Source organism: Panthera pardus, unplaced genomic scaffold (genome assembly GCF_024362965.1).
Source record: "Panthera pardus isolate Hobbes unplaced genomic scaffold, ASM2436296v1 HiC_scaffold_17, whole genome shotgun sequence".
Classification (NCBI taxonomy): domain Eukaryota; kingdom Metazoa; phylum Chordata; class Mammalia; order Carnivora; family Felidae; genus Panthera; species Panthera pardus.
This window is the reverse complement of record NW_026526732.1, coordinates 109,080,239-109,095,701: the sequence shown is the minus strand read 5'-3', so window position 1 is coordinate 109,095,701 and position 15,463 is coordinate 109,080,239. Positions and strand designations below refer to the sequence as shown.

At 49.5% G+C, this 15,463-nt stretch overlaps 1 protein-coding gene and 1 non-coding gene across 2 annotated transcripts in view; one reads left to right on the top strand and one right to left on the bottom strand.

The window, feature by feature from the left end:
* LOC109252608 (histone H2B type 1-C/E/F/G/I) overlaps nucleotides 1–15,463 on the bottom strand; it is a 490,736-nt gene that overhangs the window by 379,564 nt on the left and 95,709 nt on the right. The window lies entirely within an intron of this gene.
* Nucleotides 7,528–7,600, top strand: TRNAT-CGU (transfer RNA threonine (anticodon CGU)). Its single transcript has one exon. It is a non-coding gene; the product is annotated as a tRNA-Thr (tRNA).

The window sequence follows — 15,463 nt, the reverse complement described above, 5'->3', positions numbered from 1 at the left end:
CGGGTTGGGAACCCAGAGACGCGACCGCGGGGGAGTTCGGCGCCCGAGCCGCCCTTAACCTTTCATCTCGCTCCCCGGATCTCTCACCAGCGCTGCCTTCCGCCCTGCGGGGTCGCTTGGGCGCTGCAGGACAGTCCTGCCCCTCCTTTCTCCACGGCTCTCGGGTGCTTTTCAGTAAAAGTGACCCACCTTGGGCGGCAGCAGCTAGTCTGAAACATGTTTGCCTTCGGTGGCTGGAAAAACACCAGCTGACGGTGAAAATGAAATAGCCAAGAAGGAAAAGAAGTAACCTTGGTGCAACTACCGTTCTAGGCCTAAGCCGTGAAAGAGAGGAGCACTTTAAAATTCCGATAAATAGGAGGATCGACAGGTTCCTGTAATCAGACCGCAAGGGTCTAGATCCATACAGCACATTTAAATTTGTGAGACATCACTTTTAAATCTGTGATTTCTTCATCTATGACTCTAAAGCTGCGTGGGAAATACCTTTTTTAAAAGGTGGGTTATTATTTGTAGAGTTGACTCTTTTTAATGTGATTATGTTTCGGCACGGCAACGACAACAGTATCGAAAATTAAGTGCATATCTTAATATATGCATATGCTGAATTTTTGCACTCGGCCTATACCGGTTTGAAGTCTATGTATATATTTTCTGTGGAATGAAAACTTCTGCATACAGGTTTAAAATATCGGAGATACTTGAAAGTAGATATTATTTTGAATGTCCCGTCGTATGGAAATGCAGCAGAAAAGATGCCATAATCCAACTGTCTTTCATAGATGGATTCCTCACAGCACAGTCAATATGTCATGAACTCGTGGATAGTACGTTTCCTGACACCTCTTTGTTATATTGTATTTTACCGATTTTTTCCTTACCAGTTCAGGGGAAACTGGATAAGTGAAATCTGAAATAGTAGAGGCTTCTGAGTGCAGCCGTAAGAACGCCTGTGACCGATGGTATTTTCCAAAGATGGCCCTACTGAGAGATTTCATGCCACGGGTTCTTCCTTTAATGCGATCTTGACACATTTCCGCCCGAGGGTGGGGGGCTGTGTTCCATCTCATTGGATCCAGGTAGGTCTGCGATGCTTGGAACCGATGCTGCTGGGCTCCCAGTGTTAGCTCACCACTGCTTCCAACAGCCTCCTCTCAGGACATTTGTCCTCAGAACCCAGCCACCATGCTGCAAGGAAGCCCGACCTGGGCCACAGGAGACCCTGCAGGGGAACTGAGGTCTCCAGCCCGCACCAGCAGCGGCTGCCTGACACGTGGGGAAATGGTCCTTCGCGTGATTTCCTGCCCCCAGCCTCACAGTCCTCCAGTGGGGTCTCCAGAAACCAGGAGCAGAGGCAAGCCGTGTCCTCGGTGCTCTGCCCAGATTCCCAACCAAGTCTGGGAGAGAATAAATGAGAGCTGTTGTGTCAGTTCAGCCATCACGTTTTAATGTGATTTTTTACGTGGCAATAGGTCGGGGGTATCAGTCCAATCAGGAGAGAGGCACCGCGCAGTAATTTGACAGGAAAAGTTGTTTGGTTGTTTATTTATTTACTCATTTTTCACGTTGTATTGAGATATGATTGACCTAGAACACTGTAAGTTTAAGATGGGCAACGTAAGGATCTGATATAGGAACGTATTGCAAAACGGTCCTTGAGCCAACATCTGTCACCTCGCATTGTGACAATTTTTTCCTGGTGATGAAGACTTTTAAGATCCACTCTCTCAGCAATTTTCAAGTACATATTTCAGTATTGCTAACTATGGCTGACATGTTTTACACGATATCCCCAGAACTTGTTTATCTTACAACGAACAGGGCAAGTTTTAATGTCAAGAATTGGTAACTAAAGGGAGGGTCGGAGGAACAAGGAATTGGCTAGGAACAAGTAAAGAGAACTGGGGAGACTTTAAGAAGAGCGACCCAGGGAGCAGTCACCACCCCTAGGGCTGAGAAAGCACAGCGGGAAGAGAGGGCCGAGATAAAGCCTGGAAGGGTGAGCCCTCTGCCCCTCCGCACCCCTAGCTAAGATCCAGCCTTGCTGTGGGGGACACAGCCGTGGCTCCCTAAAGACCAGAGAAATCACCATGGTGTTGTGCTGGCAGAACTTGGCAGAACTTGCGATCCCAGAGTCAGGGACGTTTCAAGGAGGGTGAGGAAAAATGAGCCCGGAGAAGGGCGCCCAGCTGGCACACTCAGTAAAGCACCTGAGTTTTGATCTCAGGGTTGCAAGTTCAAGCCCCACATTGGCTGTAGATTTTAATAAAATCCTTTTTAAAAAGGCTGGAGGAAAGGAGAGGATTATTATCTAATGGCAGAAAGCTCAGCAGGACTGTTACTATGGTAAATGTGAAAAAATAGAAAATGTACCTAATGAATTTGGAGATTCAGCGAAGGACATTTCCGGGCAATGTTCTGAAGGTGTCGCCTGGCTTTTCCTAGATGCCTACGGTAAAATGAGACGCGAGAGGGACACACTACGAGAGACAGACACACTAAGGAAAGAATGGTTAATTATAAAGGAGCCAGGACCTGGTGAATATTCACCAGTAAAACTGTTCCCCATTGCCAGCTTCTCCAGATGACAGACGATGTTACAAATAAGAAAAGTCTTCTGGGAAAACATGGTCTAAAGAGAAAGCCAAGGATGCAATCGTGAAGCCTTGGGTCAGATCCCAGAAAGATCTCTGCTGAGCCGCACGCAGGTGGACTATCTATCAGGGCCCTACACAAATTACCTATATGTATTTTTAAGTCAAAACCTATGTCATAGTTGTTTTAAGCCCTTGATTTGAGGGGTAATTTGTTCTGTAGCCATGGTAACTGAAACAATAGTAATGGCAAATGCAATCACAGGACAATTAAAGGAACAAGACAAAAAGGAAAAGGCAAGAAATCCAGATAATGGAACTTCCACCGCAGAGCGGACTTTGAGAGCTGGTACTTACCTGTATTTGACCTTCTGTGGTGTATTCTATTCTGGGGTCAGGGAACCAGCCCCGGGAGCCAAATCCCGCCCGAGGCCCGTTTGTACAGGGCCTGTGAGCTAAAATTGACATTTTAGAGTAGTTGAAAACGTCAAGGGAATATTTCATGACCTGTGAACATTATATGAAATTCTAATTTCGGTGTTGTGAGTGAAGTGCTGTAAGAACACAGCCCCGCTGCCTCGCTTATGTATTATTTATCTGAGACGAGTTTTGAGCCACAGTCTGGGGCTGTGTAGTGGCGACAGAGACCATATGCCCGCAAAGCCTAAAATGTTTACCATCTGGCCCTTTCCAGGAAGAGTTTGCCGACTCTCTCGTGAATCTGTCATTCTGTGGTTTTTATTCTGAGTGCACTGGCAACTCTGGGTTCTTTGTTGTTCTTCTGGGGGAAGCTTAGGGCCTCCGTTTCTTTTCTGTTATCTGTTGTTCACGTCCTTTCAGAGGAGCGGCCCGACTCCAGGCTTCTCGGGCTAACCATTTCTCTCTACTCTAGATTAGCTGCTGCTTAGGGACAAGCGTGACCTCGGGTGGGTGGGGGGTATGTCTGGGGCGCAGAGGTTTGTGAAAGGCAGAGACGTAGGCACGTTCCTTCCCCCGGTCTCGTGCTGGCGTCACCATCACCTTCTCCGCACTGGAGTGTGCTTTATCCCCCTTCTCCACTGCAGAGAGCGAAAAGTCTATCTCTACATTCCCATACAGGTGGGCTCGGTGGACCAGATACGCTCTTCTGTTCTGTCTCTTCCCGGAACCAGAACAGAGTGTCTCATTTATGGAGCCCCTGACATTCTTGCCCGTGACCTTCTCTCCCAGGCCCCTTTGGGACCCAGTGCCACTTATTTGCGCCTAGCTAGAAATGTGTGTGTACCTTCTTGGCTCCTGCTGCCCCCTTTCTCATCCTGTAAAAGAGGAGGCAAGACCCTTTGCCTCACTAAATCTTACCCATGAGGGATTCCAAAGGCCAACAGAAGCCACACTGGGTATTAGTTGTAAGGAAAGGTGTTACGGATCCCAGTTGAGTCCTGTCGGCCGGAAAGGAGCTACTGCAAAACCAGGATCTTCTCTCTGCTTTGTGTCCAATGGAACTAACCAGCTACCCATCAGCCCAAGGGCACACAAAGGTGTGTGGATACTGTCTGCGGAGAGTCTGTTGAGGGCAAGTGACAAGAAGGACATAAAACCGAACACAGCCACTCAACGTACGGTCGGCAGACCACCCCAGTCCATAAATGTCTACCACCAGTCTTCTCTGTTCCAAGATAGGGAGCTCGTGCCAGAAAGAAATCAGTTGTATCGGTGAGCATCTTGTTCAATTCTGTTGAGGGATTGTTCGTAGTGAAAGTTCCTCAGGGAAGGTAGGAGTGCATTTAATTACATTCTGGAACAAGCTTACCTCTCTGTGGACCAGAAACTGATGTTTCCTGACCAGTAACTTTGCACATCCCTGGTATTAGGGGAGTGTTCCAACACTCAAGTGTGGGGCAGGATCGCGCGTTTTAAAAAGATAATCCACGCTACCAGTATAATCACAACGAGATTTCGAAAACATTATTTATGTAGCTCATGGGGTCCCCAAGAGAAACAGACTTGACTACGTCTCGAGCAGGAGATATCACTGCAGCCTTAGGTGGTGTTTGGAATGACACCAGAAGCCCCACGGCATTTTCTCCAGAACCAGCCTTATTTCACAGAAGAGCTGCCTTTCGCAGACCAGTCTCCCTGGGAGGCATCTGCCAGAAAGGACTAGACTTCCTGCCTTCTTCCTCACCCGATGGCAGTTAGTGGCCAACATACTGCAATGGCTGTACTCCCAATATGGGCCAATTCAAGCTGTTTAGAAGTAAATATTATGTATCTGCTGCTCAAGTGTCAACCTACCCTATTACCCGAGGTCTATCCAAGAATTTCACGACTCGACCAACCCTACCCTAACCCTATCACTGCAGTTACATTAGGGTGCTGATCATCCTTCCTTTGCTCATCCAGACCCATTCTCTGGCCTGTGTTTCTTCCCTGGAAGGCTGTATCCCGTTGGGCTCTCCTGCCCCGCTAGCTCCTATGTGGATTCAGCCCGTGGAAGCTACTGGCAGATGTGAGATGGCAAGAGAGAAGTAGAGATCCCCGATTTCCTCTCTTGAACCTAACCCTAAATTTGGAGATCAATCCAATGGCTCTCTGAAAACACCTGTTAAAACAAATTCTAGGGGTGCCTGGACGGCTCAGTCGGTTAAGCCTCTGACCCTTGGTTTCGGCCCAGGTCATGATCTCACGGTTCATGAGGTCAAGCCCCATGTCCGGCTCTGTGCTGACAGTGCAGAGCCTGGTTGGGATTCTCTCTCTCCCTCTCTCTCCCTCTGTCCCTCCCCTGTTCATGCTCTTTCTCTCTCTCTCTCAAAATAAATTAAAAAAAACCAAATTCCAGTTAGGCAAAGATTTCCTACATCAGAAGGAGGTAAAAAATAATAACAACAGTAGGGAAAAGTAAATTGTCAAGGTTAGCATCACAGAGTCAAAGGGCTGGGTCCTACATTTATGGAATTCTGAATCCTTTGGCTCCACAAATCACATTTACCGTTAAGTAAGGCTCAACCAAACACAGAGAAATATTACTCAAGTATCTTTTAATTTGTATAATTGAACAAGCACTACAAGCTAATTATAGAGGGCTTTACACATAAATAAATTCGAAAACCAACGGAGAGTCCCCACTCTGCTGACTTATTTCCTTCTAAGTCAAGGTGCAAGGCGTTTAGAATAAAACTGTGATCGTATCATGTAGTTTTGCACTCAGCCTTTTTCACTTACTGGTATTTTATGGCCTTTCTCCATATTGAATATAGTTTGCTTCTAAAAATCTGTAAGAGCCACCTGATATCCTGTGTGGCTACATAGTACCTTAGTGCGGTGTTAGTGGAGGTGGACCAAAATTCAGAGTCCCACCTGGAGACTCGGGCCTGGGAGAGGCGTGGCTCAGGACCCCTTGGGAGTATTGCCAACAGATCTGGGGACTTGATGGAGGCGGGTGTCTATCTCCTACTTCCGTCCTTCCCGTCTCCCTCCCCACTGTGTTCTCTGCTTCCTTTCCCGTTTTCTTAAAGAGAGTTCTTTAATTCTTATGAGGGGGCCATGCCTCCACGATCAGAACCTGGAGCCGTCTGTCTTCCTGCCCCTGAGGTCTTGAGTTCCAGGCAAGGCTTAGCTGACTTTTGGAGACTCGAGCTGGGAGAAGAGCGCTATCTGGGCTCGTCCCCTTCGAGAACTGTGGTTTCTTGCAGGCCCTCGCAGAGCTGCAAAAACGCTCTCAATATAACTGTATCTGCAGGTGAAACAGTCTGTCACACACGCCGCGTGGTCGAGATTTGCACGCACGCCGCGCGGTCTCTACCTACTGAGGACTTGCAGAAAGACAAGGAGCCTGCGCAGAATCCAGCCCAAGGGCTCATCGAATGAACGCATTTCAGCCTTTGTCTCTGCAGACAGGGGAGGGCAGAGAGCCCATTGAGATAACTTAAGATCATTAAAAAATAAAACAACCCCCCCCCCCCAAAAAAAAGTTCAAGTGATTTCTCTGACCCTAACAGGCCTGTTTCACCGACGTTATACATTTCTTTAGGTGCTAGAAGCAGGAAGTGAACATTGTACACAAACCTGCAAATCACAGGCCGGCTGGGACTTTCTGACCCTCCTCGGGCCTGCACCCCCTTCTCCGATACTCGGGCGAGGACGCGAAGCTTCGGAAGACAGGGCCCTTCTGCGCAGGCAAGTCGAGGATTTTGGAGAATGTGAACACACTGGCCGCTCCCGGAGGCGGGGGCGGACCTCTAATCCTAGGGGGGTCAGCACGGCGCCGAAGAGTAAGTGGTAACATTGAACCCCCTCCACTGACCTCGCTCTCACCTTCATGGACACGCCCACCCCTTGTTAGGTTTCCGATCGCGTGCGTTCGTGAGGCCCCAGGGCACACAGGCAGTGCTGCGCCTGCGCACGGTGGTTGTCCCAGCCTGTGGGTCCCTCTGCCCGGCTGGCCGCCGGCCCTGCAGGCAAGGGTCGCACGGCCTCTCCCCCGCCGCGTGGAGCGCGCATTCCGGAGTCCCGGGCGGAAGCGCCGCGCGGCCCCCCGCTTCCCAGCGCCGGAATCTTGCTTTGCCGGGTGGTTTTCATGACTCGTTTGGCCTGGCCAGCAGTCGAGGTGTGTTTGGGTTTGGTGCCTCCTGTTTCCGTGTAAGCCAGCGACCGAGCCGCGAGAGTACGGAGGGAAGCGGTCCCTGCCAGCTCCAGGCGCACCTGCTGCGGGCTTGGCTCGGGGGCCCGCGGCTTCCGGGCGCGTTTCCTCCCTGACCCCGGTCTCGTTACTTTGAGGCGCCGCTGGTCCGAGCCCGGGCCCCAGACGGCCCTTCTGATGTTGAAACTGTCACGGAGAAAGTAGGAAAGGGGATGAGGGTGGAACATGGAATTTCCAGAAACTTAAGAAACAGGAACCCAGACATTTGAATATATAATCAACCTTAGGACAAGGAGTCAAAGAGGGACTCACCGAGGCTCCGTAGCTCAGGGGTTAGAGCACTGGTCTCGTAAACCAGGGGTCGTGAGTTCGAATCTCACTGGGGCCTCCAATAGCTGCCTTTTTTTTTCTTCATCTTTGGTCGATGATTTCAAAAGGAATGTTTCATTGACACCGGAATCAAGAACTAGAAATGAACCGACTGCATCTCTATTCCGTATTCTCAGAAAATTGCTGCGAACAAAAGGAGATGATTCTAAAATTGAAATTTCTCCTAATAAATGGAAATTGAGCCGCTCCGCCACCTGCATTACTGGTAACACCTGAAATTCAGGTGCAGAAAAAACCTGAAGAGCCACCAGTGTCACGACTGCCGATATAAGCCAGCGGGGAAGCTGATTTGTATGGAGCTTCAACCCCACCCTGGGGTCCTGCCTCGTTCAGCCCCTGGAGGCCTAAACGAATTGTGTTATAATCATGGATCTTACCGCACTTACCCAGTGGACGCTAAACTCCCCCGCAGACAGGAGTCACACCCGATTTACTCTTGTATCTCAGAGCCTGGCCAAGTGGGGACCCTAGTGTGTGCTCAGCAAAGGTTTGCTGAGTGAAGCCCAGCTAAAGACTGTACCCGGAGTGCGGCGACCCTGCAAATACCTTAGGAGGCATAAAAACGATCTGAAGGTCAAGGAGCCAAGGGCAGCAAACCGAGAAGACCAAAGAGCAACTCAGCCCTGATAACGGTGCTACCAAATCTGGGACTCGTCCTTCTGGCCTCATTTTGTTGTCTCATGATTGGAATTGGCTGCCCCCAACGTGAACACTGGATATCAGCTGAATGGCATCCGTGTGTTGCTAAAACCAATAATCCACACCAGAGATTCAAGTGATGGAATCTCCCTACACCACGTTTGTATTAAATAATTAATAATATAGTAATTATAAGTATATAAGCCACAGATATATTTCTCCAGAAAGTACTTTGGAGTTTTGAAAACAATCCAACACACCTCCCTTTGCAAGGTGTTTGGAAAGGGTGCTGTAAACTCTGAAAGACACGTTTGATTCATTTTCGTTACAATCAGTCAGCTTTCTGCTGCTCCCAGCTAAGGACTCTGGCTGTTCCTCAGAGTCTCCGGGGTTCGTTGTGCTTTCGTGACTTTGTGGACGCTGCTCTCTCTGCTCGAAATACACCCCCAACCCTTGTTCTGGCAAAGTCCTCCCCATCTGTCAGGATTCGGCTCGTGGGTCGCTTTACCCTCAATCTAGGCGAGTGGTGCTTTTTCTAACACCATTTGTACACCTTTATTACAGCATATGTATAAGGCCCACTAAATAACTGATGGCTTTTTTTCTCTTTTTCTTACTAAAATGGCACTTCTTGGTAGTAGGTAGGAAATTCCGTGTCCGTAGTTATCAGTCCTAAGGAAACTATTATAATTCAGCACTTTAAGGGAGAAAGCAAAACTTTTTTGCTAAATATAACAAGCACTATTAATGATCTTTAACTTCTCTGTCGAAAATAATACGCCAGTGCGTTTCTTTCCCGATTCAGAAATAGCTTCTGTTCCAAAGTTGCTTTGTAAACAGGAAGCTACACTTTGCTGGCTGGGCCTCAGAGAGCTCTGGTGGTCTCCTGAGGGGCCTGGGGGAGCAGAGGGAAGGGGCAGAAAGGAGAGCAGAGGGTGACAAGAAAAACTGCTTGCCAGATTAAGAAAAAGACATAAAACACGGCTTCTCATGATTCTGAAACTCTGAGCCATCTCACTTGGCACAGAACTAGAGAGAAATGAAGTGAGCCTCCAAAAAACATCTCTGGTGGAATGATATCCCAGAAATCCAAATGAAAGACTGAACTTTTCTTTTTTCACATGAATTCCTTTTAGCCTCTGTGTGTATGAAGCAGATGATTTGAGGGCGTCTCGTTTTAGTCCCCAAGGTTACTGTTTCCCCTCGTTTTGGATTATATAAGCCAATGGCTTCCACTGTTTGGTGTGTGTGTGTGTGTGTGTGTGTGTGTAGCCAGGGTCAAGGCCCAAGAAATTGCAAGATAAAATTTGTAACCTCATACACGGTCAATCAAGGTGTGAAGAAGTGTGAAAGATAATGAGGCCAAAAGAACAGACTTTGGAGACATGTCCACTGGCCAAATCTGGATGTCGCAATACCCCACCCCTACTTCGTGGTGCTTGAGGCCAAATGTAAAATCCGTTACTCTGATGATTCCCTGACTTCTAGAATCCACCTCACAACACGCTCTTCCTCGTGGGGCTGATGAAAGTGAAACTATGAAAACTAAATAGGCTGAGGGGCGCCTGGGTGGCTCAGTCGGTTGACTTTGGCTCAGTCACGATCTCACAGTTCGCGAGTTCAAGCCCCGCATCGGGCTCTGTGCTGCTTGCTCAGAGCCTGGAGCCTGCTTCAGATTCTGTGTCTCCTCTGTCTGCCCCTCCCCTGCTCATGCTCTGTCTCACTCTGTTTCTCAAAAGTAAATAAATGTAAATTTTAAAAAATTAAAAAAAACTTAAATAGACTGAAAGGAGGCTGACCTCTGTAGACGGAACACACACGTCACGTCTCCTTATCCCGTCCACTGAGCACAGCTAAGAATCCCAGGCGTTAGGTGTAAACCAAATGTAAGGAGACCCTGAAAGGTGTGGAGAAGAAAGAAGAGAACTTGGGACCCGAAGAATAGCATGATGGTGAATTCCCTGGGTTTTCATTATGGGGTTTCATATTTTCGAGATTGGGTACAGTAGAGGCCTGCTGTGTGATATTTCATATACAGTACAGCATTATATACAGAGAGAGAGAGAGAGAGAGAGTTGACCTTGAACAATGTGGGAGATTAGGGCCCGAATCCCCATGCAGTCAAAAATCCATAGATAACTTTTGATTCCCCCCAAACTTAACTACTAATAGCCTATTGTTGACCGGAACCCTGATCTATAACAACTGACACCATTTTGTATACTGTATTCTTCTAACGAAGTAAGCTAAAGAAATGTTATTAAGAAAATCCCAGGGACTGACTGGCTCAGTCAGATGTCTGTGTGGGACACAGAGATCACTTAAAACAAAAACCAAAAAAAAAAAAAAAAAAGGAAAAAAGAAAGAAATCACAAGGAAGGAAAGATACATTTACAATACCGTGCTATAGTTACTGAAAAATCTGCATATGAATGGACCCAGCAGTTTAGACCGTGCTGTTCAGTTTAGACCGTGTGTAGGTACACAGCGGCCTCTGTCCCTGGTTCCTGGCACAGAGCTCCCAAGTCCCTTGTAGTTTCCCCGAGTGACAAGAGCACTAGGAGCGTCTTTTGTTCTAATACTCGGTCTTTGACCTCAGTTCCTGGCGCAGAGCTGCTAAACCCTTCGGAATGTCCTCGGTGACAGGGGCGTCTTTTGTTCGAAAGGGTCGACTCCGCGTGGGGTCCTGGGTGGGGGCTGGTCACCGGAATCAGGAGCTTGGAATGTTCGCTGCCCCCACCCCCATCCTCCAGGAAGGGAAGAGGGACTAGAGATTGAGTTACTGAGCCTCACGCCTATGTGATGAGTCTCCCTAAAAATCCCAGAAGGACAGGGTTCAGAAAACTTCTGGGTTTATGGCTAAAAGCATCTAGAAGCGCGAGCCTGAGTGGCTGCTCTGATGGCTGAGTGCGGACGGAGGGACAGAGAGGGTGAGCCATTCTTCCGCGGATCTCAGAAAAAGGCGGGTGTTTCTTGGTGATGGGTATGTGTCTCCTCCTCTAAGGGACTGAGGCTTCTTTCCTGTAGGGAGGGGTGCCTGGGGGGACGTGTGCTGTAGGGAGGGGTGCCGGGTGGGGGGCTTAGAAGACACAGTCTGCCCCACGCGGCCCAACCTCACAGCAGCCAGACCGGGCGGCATGAGTGAGGAGGGAGAGTTCAGGAGACCAAACGTACCTCGTTGCCCACTGCAGTGTCAGCATCGTGAAAAGGCCCGAGCCGGGAAAGGAGAAAGCTTTACGTTGGGTGAGAATTTAAAGAGTTGATATCACGCTGTACCGGAAAACGAGAGTGTTCCTTAGCATTGGTACAGAGAGCTTATTCCGACGCTTGTCGGTGCCATGGGGAGACCGGAGGGCCCCTCTTTCAGAAAGGCGCGGTCCTGCTGTTTCTCCGCTAGGCCCCGCGTACTCCTGTTCTGTTCACCTGCCTCGGAGGAAACCAAAGAGGTTCTGTGCCCATTCCGAGGGGGGAGGCGAGAAAGTCAGTCTTTCTCCGAGTTTCCTCCTGGCCCCCGGACACCGGATCCCGAGCGTGTTCGGGACACTGGCTTCCAGCAAACCCGGCTGGTGCTGCGTCAGTACCCCCTACCCACGGTGATCCTGTCCACCTGTCGCTCGCCCTGGATTGGCCCCTGCCCCGGATTCCTTAAGGAGCAAGTACTCTGGACCTCCCTCCGATATAAACTCTTAACCGCAAGCGACCAGACTCACTCTCCTTCCCTTCCCGAGTCTTCCCGAGTCTTCCAGACTCTGCGTCTGCGACACTCTTACCACTTACACTATTCACCGAACTGGTTTCGCTTCCTTCTGGCTCCTGTTTGATTTCGATCCTGCTGGAAGCCAAAGACCCTCTTGGCTGGTCCTCTGGGAGCCCCTGTGGGTCCTCCCACCCAACCTGCCTCCATCATTAAAAATGGTGAGATTTTACTCAAGACCATTGTCATGCGGAGAGGGACTGAACCCAACTCCAAACACAGCGCAGGTCGTTGGAGAGTTACCACCCTGAGGATGGCTAAGAGGAGAGACTTTCCGGGATTCTTGTGAAAGACGGGGCCACAGCTCAAGGGTAGAGGCCGAGGAATCTGATCCCATGTCATGGCTGGGAGAATTCTTACGCAGCGGACTTTGCAGGATTCTTGCTAAACTGGGCGAGACAGGGGTGCCTGGGTGGCTCAGTCCCTTAAGCCGAAGACTTTTTTTTTTATTTTAACTTGTTTTATTTTTTTTTAAATTTACATTCAAATTAGCATATAGTGCAACAATGATTTCAGGAGTAGATCCCTTAGTGCCCCTGAAGACTCTTGATCTCGGCTCAGGTCATGATCTTACAGTTTCCTGAGTTCGAGCCCCGCATCAGGTTCTGTGCTGACAGCATGGAGCCTGCTTAGGATTCTCTCTCTCCTACCCTGCCCCTCCCCTGCTTACACTGTCTCTGTCAAAAATAAATAAACTTCAAATAAAAGGAAAAGATAAACCGGGGAGTGGGGTGGGGTAGGGGGAAGCAGGCCCCAGGGGCCAAGGCCTCCCTGGAGTCTTTGTCCGCCTGAGCAAGAATCCAGAAAAGCTGGATCTACTGGAATTTTCACCAAGAAGTGAGGAGGAAGGTCTGCAGAGCCGGCTGAAAGAGGCAGTTGAGGGAGAGTGAAGTTTCTTCCTGCTCGTTCCCTAGAGCTCAGCTCAGCCAGTAAATCTGGCATGCGGGGTTGCTCTGGTGCTTAATGCATGGATGGTATTTTCCTGTAAAGTCGGTGTTTGTTTGAAAGAATTTTGTGAACCGGAGTTGGGGGTTGCAAAAATCAGAAGCTGCTCTAGTTAGTTTAAAATGGAATGGAATGGAATGGAATGTATATATGTATGTATGTATTTAGAGAGCACGTGAGCAGAGCAGGGGCAGAGAGAGTCCCAGGTAGGCTCTGAGGGGCTTAAACTCATGAGCCATGAGATCATGACCTGAGCCAAAATCAGGAGTCAGATTCTCAAGCGACTGAGCTGCCCAGGTGTCCCTGAAATGGAATTTATTTTTAAAGTTGAGGAACACCTGGGCGGCTCAGCCGGTTGAGCGTCTGACTTTGCTCAGGTCATGATCTTACCGTTCGTGGGTTCAAGCCCCTCATTGGGCTCTGTGCTGACAGCTCAGAGCCTGGAGCCTGCTTCGGATTCTGTGTCTCCCTCTCTCCCTCTCTCTGCCTGTCCCCTGCTCACGCTCTGTCTCTGTCTCCCTCTCAAAAATAAATAAACATTAAAAGTTTTTTTTTTTTCACTGAACAGCTTGGGGGCGCCTGGGTGGTGCAGTTGCTTAAGCATCCAACTCTTGATCTCAACTCAGGTCATGATCTCATGGTTCCAACGTTCGAGCCCCGCGTAGGGTTCTGTGCTAACAGCTCAGAGCCTGGAGCCATTTGGGGATTCTGTCTCTCCTTCTTTCTGCCCCTTCCCCACGTGTATGTGTGCGCGCCCGCGTGCTCTCTCTCTTCCTGAGAATAAATCAATAAACTTATTTTTTTTTTACCTGAGCATCTCGTGGGAGATTTTAAGATGGGCAAAAGGGACTTGTGAGTTCCCCTTCAACCGGATGCTGGGGCCTCCGGGGATTTGCTGATCCTAGAGAGGGTTGGTCTGTGGGTGAAGTCTTACAACTGTGGAGAAGGAAGCTAACCCGTAGAAAACTGACAGTATGCGAATCCTGTGTGTGGAGAGTCCAAATTACAGCGGGTGCAACGCCAGGCCGGTCAGCTGCGGTGCTCGCCGGCTGTGGGGCTGGCATTGGGTTGTAAATTCATTTCTGTATTTCTCACCCGACTACGTATGTGCGTTGCTTTGAATTCTCTTTTGAACCAACGATAATATCTTACTGATTAGCTAACGTTTCCCTCGTAAATTACTGAGTTTATTAAAATACTTGAAATGATAGGATTCCGAAAACTTTGCCCCAAAATGCGGCACCTTGACATATTGACTGTCTTAAGCTGAAGGAACTGGAGAAGATCCAGAAGCAGGAAGGTCACGCTGACCTGCCCTTGCCCTCCTTCCCTGAAGCAGGTCACAAAATCCCGTGCAGCAGGTCTGTGCCGCGAGGATGAAGACATTCTTACCCCCACGGGGTGGGCAACCGGGGGCCAAGAGATCTGTGCAAACAAATCTTGTTAAACTAACCATTTGCCACCCCTACCCCAAACCCCCTCGTATTGTCAATTCCTCGCAGATTATTGTCCCTTTGTCCCAACGGCATACAAGCTTCCTGGTCTGGTCACTTCTTGGAGTCTTCGTGCTCTGGTGCAGACTTCCGCGTACACGTAAAAATCCGGTAGGGTCTGTATGCTTTTCTCCCCTCAGTCTTTGCCAGTTTAATTTTCAGACCCAGCCAAGGACCCCCAGGGGAGCAAGGAGAACTTTTTTCCCCTCTACAGACACATGTTCACGTCATGGTTATATGAGAGCCGATTCGTCCTTTAATGCTCCACAATTCTTCTCTGATGTTCCAAATACACGGATGTCCGGAGAGTTGGGCCCGGAGACAATGTCCAAGCCAGGGGGCAGACAGCCGGGTACCAGTGCACTGGGCGTCCCTGCCACCTCCTCTGCTAAACCCGACGGAGCACCTGCTGTTCCTGAGCCACGTGGCTGCCCAGAGAACTGGGGTGACCCCAGGCCCCGAGGCCCCGCCCCAGCCCGCCCCGAAGATTTCACTGAAGGCTCTTGGTCTCCTCAAGAGAAAACATTCAAGGACACACGATGCGGTGTGCAGTGATCCAAGCAGCAAAGTTTATTAAAGTGAAAGTACGTTCTTTAGATGTGAGAGCAGGTGAGCTAGAGACAGAGCTGGTGCCCTGGGGTCGGGTTTCCCTCCGTTACTGACGGTTGTGAACTAGGGGACAGAATGTTCATTGCTTGGGGCTGGTCTCCCACTTGTCCTCCTCACTTGCTCGGGGGCTTGCCGTAGTGGCCATCTGGGCCAACCGGTGTGGGTGTGACCGGGTTTCTCGGGAGTGCGGCCCACACAGGCCTCTGACCTTCCCTGAAGCTGGGCACAGCCTCCTCCGTGCTGGCCTCCAGGCTTCCTCTTACAGCCTAACTCACCGCCCACTCTGACAACCCATGTGTCTCCACTGACAGCCTCAAAACGGCCACAAAGCCTGTCCAATACTTCTTCCGCACATTAGTCTCTTCTAAATCTATTCCCGTATGGGTGTGTCTATTGGAGAAAAATCTAGATCTGTCTCTGC